This window comes from Palaemon carinicauda, chromosome 27 (assembly GCF_036898095.1).
Source record: "Palaemon carinicauda isolate YSFRI2023 chromosome 27, ASM3689809v2, whole genome shotgun sequence".
In the NCBI taxonomy this organism is placed as follows: Eukaryota; Metazoa; Arthropoda; class Malacostraca; order Decapoda; family Palaemonidae; genus Palaemon; species Palaemon carinicauda.
In genome coordinates, this window is record NC_090751.1 from 882136 (window position 1) to 887135 (window position 5000).

General features: G+C 37.6%; 1 protein-coding gene across 2 annotated transcripts in view; it reads right to left on the reverse strand.

Annotated features, from left to right (window-relative positions):
* The window catches only part of LOC137620488 (neuronal PAS domain-containing protein 2-like), a 104246-nt gene that overhangs the window by 30798 nt on the left and 68448 nt on the right, over window positions 1-5000 (reverse strand). The gene's annotated exons all lie outside the window — the stretch shown is intronic.

Here is a 5000-nt window from a genome sequence, read left to right on the forward strand (position 1 = left end):
GTAATAGGCTTACCCAAACACCTCCATACTTAGCTCACAAGGATGGTGATGTAGTGAGTGACATTTATTTTCCTTGGGAAAAAACGAAGCCAATATAAAAATATTTATCCAGAACTTAACTCCATTGAAGGGACCAGTCTGTAAAAAATGAGATAGATCACTTTATCCAAAATATAACTCCACTGAAGGGATCAGTCTGTAAAACGGAGATAGATCTCTTTATCCAAAATATAACTCCACTGAAGGGACCAGTCTGTAAAACGGAGATAGATCTCTTTATCCAAAATATAACTCCACTGAAGGGATCAGTCTGTAAAACGGAGATAGATCTCTTTATCCAAAATATAACTCCACTGAAGGGACCAGTCTGTAAAACGGAGATAGATCTCTTATCCAAAATATAACTCCACTGAAGGGACCAGTCTGTAAAACGGAGATAGATCTCTTTATCCAAAATATAACTCCACTGAAGGGACCAGTCTGTAAAACGGAGATAGATCTCTTATCCAAAATATAACTCCACTGAAGGGATCAGTCTGTAAAACGGAGATAGATCTCTTTATCCAAATATAACACCACTGAAGGGACCAGTCTGTAAAACGGAGATAGATCTCTTTATCCAAAATATAACACCACTGAAGGGACCAGTCTGTAAAACGGAGATAGATCTCTTTATCCAAAATATAACACCACTGAAGGGACCAGTCTGTAAAACGGAGATAGATCTCTTTATCCAAAATATAACTCCACTGAAGGGACCAGTCTGTAAAACGGAGATAGATCTCTTTATCCAAAATATAACTCCACTGAAGGGACCAGTCTGTAAAACGGAGATAGATCTCTTTATCCAAAATATAACTCCACTGAAGGGACCAGTCTGTAAAACGGAGATAGATCTCTTTATCCAAAATATAACTCCACTGAAGGGACCAGTCTGTAAAACGGAGATAGATCTCTTTATCCAAAATATAACTCCACTGAAGGGACCAGTCTGTAAAACGGAGATAGATCTCTTTATCCAAAATATAACTCCACTGAAGGGACCAGTCTGTAAAACGGAGATAGATCTCTTTATCCAAAATATAACTCCACTGAAGGGATCAGTCTGTAAAACGGAGATAGATCTCTTTATCCAAAATATAACTCCACTGAAGGGATCAGTCTGTAAAACGGAGATAGATCTCTTTATCCAAATATAACTCCACTGAAGGGACCAGTCTGTAAAACGGAGATAGATCTCTTTATCCAAAATATAACACCACTGAAGGGACCAGTCTGTAAAACGGAGATAGATCTCTTTATCCAAAATATAACTCCACTGAAGGGACCAGTCTGTAAAACGGAGATAGATCTCTTTATCCAAAATATAACTCCACTGAAGGGACCAGTCTGTAAAACGGAGATAGATCTCTTTATCCAAAATATAACTCCACTGAAGGGACCAGTCTGTAAAACGGAGATAGATCTCTTTATCCAAAATATAACTCCACTGAAGGGACCAGTCTGTAAAAACGGAGATAGATCTCTTTATCCAAAATATAACACCACTGAAGGGACCAGTCTGTAAAACGGAGATAGATCTCTTTATCCAAAATATAACTCCACTGAAGGGACCAGTCTGTAAAAATGAGATAGATCTCTTTATCCAAAATATAACTCCACTGAAGGGACCAGTCTGTAAAACGGAGATAGATCTCTTTATCCAAAATATAACTCCACTGAAGGGATCAGTCTGTAAAACGGAGATAGATCTCTTTATCCAAAATATAACACCACTGAAGGGACCAGTCTGTAAAACGGAGATAAATCTCTTTCTCCAAAATATAACACCACTGAAGGGACCAGTCTGTAAACGGAGATAAATCTCTTTCTCCAAAATATAACACCACTGAAGGGACCAGTCTGTAAAAATGAGAAAGATCTCTTTATCCGAAATATAACTCTACTGAAGGGACCAGTTTGTAAAAATGAGATAGATCTCTTATGCAAAATATAACTCCACTGAAGGGACCAGTCTGTAAAAATGAGATAGATCTCTTTATCCAAAATATAACTCCACTGAAGGGACCAGTCTGTAAAAATGAGATAGATCTCTTTATCCAAAATATAACTCCACTGAAGGGACCAGTCTGTAAAAATGAGATAGACCTCTTTATCCAGAATATAAATTCACTGAAGAGACCAGTCTGTAAAACGGAGGTAAATCTCTTTATCCAAAATATATATTCACTGAAGAGACCAGTCTTTAGACAAGAAATACATCTATTTCCTTAAGAAAAAGGGGCTAATATAGAAGAAAAATCTTCATCTAAAACATACCTCTCAGAAGGAGCTAAAACATACCCCAATGAAGGGACCAGTCTGTAAAAATGAGATAGATCTCTTTATCCAAAATATAACTCCACTGAAGAGACCAGTCTGTAGACATGATATATATCTATTTCCTCAAGAAAAAGGAGTCAATATAGAAGAAAAATCTTCATCTAAAACATACCTCTCAGAAGGAACTAAATACCGTACAGACGTGACATCTCTTCACACCATATGGCTTTAGTGAAGGTCACAAGACGATCATAAGTAGCCTCAGTCATACCTCATCATAGTCATGCCATTTCAAGATTGCGAAATGCGTGCGAAATATTTTCGCCCATCGATTAAATCAACATTTTCTGTTACATCGGTTGTGAAATTCACGAAATAAACCAATCAATCAAGTGACGCATAGAAATGTGAATATTCGGAATTCCGTGTTGAGCTATGAATTCTGTGAATATTCGGAATTCCGCGTTGAGCTACGAATTCTGACGCATGATTAAGGGAGCCCTATACGTAAAAATCTATAATATTAATCAGACGAAAATTCAGACTTCGTGACTAAACTCACTTGGTGGAAAGACTTTTCATCATGATTCTTGAGTCTTCTTCTGTCAATAGCCTTTTTTTTTATGAGAAATAATCCGCTTGAGCAAGTCAAGGTTACACAGGTCATGGCTTCTGTCGTTTTTATATATTTGGAAGAACTATTTCATTTTCTCTCTACTCTATCTCTATTTTAGCTGGAGTAGTATTAAGGGATGTCTCTTCTATGGAATACTTTAACTATTTATTCTCTCTCTCTCTCTCTCTCTCTCTCTCTCTCTCTCTCTCTCTCTCCTATATCGTCTTTTCGCTGTCTCTTTTGTACGGTTTATTTCAGCTGGAGTGGTATAAACTGATCTCTCTCTCTCTCTCTCTCTCTCTCTCTCTCTCTCTCTCTATTCTATATCGTGTTCTCGCTCTCTCTTCTGTAAGGTCTCTATTTTAGCATGAATAGTATTGAGTGAAGTGTTTTCTATTATTATCATTATTATTATTATTATTATCATTATTATTATTATTACTTGCTAAGCTACAACCCTAGTTGGAAAAGCAGGACGCTATAGCCCAGGGGCTCCAACAGGAAAATAGCCCAGCGAGGGAAGGAATTAATTAAAAAATAAAAATATTTTAAGAACAGTAACATTAAATAAATATCTCCTATATAAACTATAAACATTTTAACAAAACCACAGGAAGAGAAATAAGATAGAATAGTGTGCCTGAGTGTACCCTCAAGCAAGAGATCTCTAACCCAAGACAGTGGAAGACCGTGGTACAGAGGCTATGGCACTAACCAGGACTAGAGAACAATAGTTTGATTTTGGAGTATAATATCCTTACAGCCTCTTTTCCTGTAGATACTATTTCAATTATTGTTCAACTGAGTTGATTCCTTCTGAAGATTCAATCCAAGCTACAGCTCAACTCAGCTACATAACTCTTGTAGATAGGCTACTATTTTTTGGTAGTGTTCTCCTGTAGATACTGACTATTCCAGCTAGTGTTCCCTGTAGATAATTCCATCTAGTGTTCCCCTATAGATACTAACTCTTCCAGCTAGTGTTTCCCTTTATATACTAACTATTCCAGCTAGTGTTTCCCTGTATATACTAACTATTCCAGCTAGTGTTCCTCTGTAGATACTAACTCTTCCAGCTAGTATTCCCCTGTAGATAGTAACTATTCCAGCGAGGTGTTCCCCTGTAGATAATTCCAGCTAGTGTTTCCCCTATAGATACTAAGTATTCCAGCTAGTGTTCCCCTATAGATACTAACTATTCCAGCTAGTGCTCCCCTGTAGATACTAACTATTCCAGCTAGTGCTCCCTGTAGATACTAACTATTCCAGTTAGTGCTCCCCTGTAGATACTAACTATTCCAGCTAGTGTTCCCCTTTAGATACTATTACGGATGAGTAATCCACTGAAATGTCCATGTTAATCAAGGAAATTTAGCTAGTGATCCAACGTTATCATTTTCAGTCAATAACATACTGGCGTTCCAGTGAGTTCCCGTATTTCAATTCAACAAATTCTATTGAAAACACAATGAAATTCTCGTTACCAAGAGTATGCAGATGAGAATAATCCTCAACAGAAACGCTAGTGACGATTTTTGCTTCCCCCATTCAAGAATTAAAACACGTGTTACCCTCAGATAAAAAACCAACGAAAGGCGATAATCGTACGTCTTTAACATCAGACTCTCGCCTTTACCGCCAGGCTTCGCGGTCGCTTTTGATCGAGGGATGGATCTATATTGGGGGAGATATGTAGACTCGGTTCTCTTCAGGGTCGACAGGTCTGCTTGAACGCGTTTCCGGCCCCCTAACCCCCAGCAAGTCAGCGTTAAAATGACCCACATATGCGGAATGCAGTGGAGCCCAGACGGTGTCAATGGGACGGTAGAGCAGATGGCTTTAAAATGATGGCCTGGGACAAGGAACAAACTCGGGGGTGAATTTGCTTCTGTTTTTCAAAGTGATTTCATTTGATTGATAGGGTTCTTCTGATTGAGAAAAACGTATTGATTGATTTTATTTTAACTTATCTCGTTTTTTGTTTTGTTTAATGAAGGTTAAATAAAGTTTTAATAGTAAAATATTTCATTTGATTGATAAGTATTCTGATTAAGAAAAACGT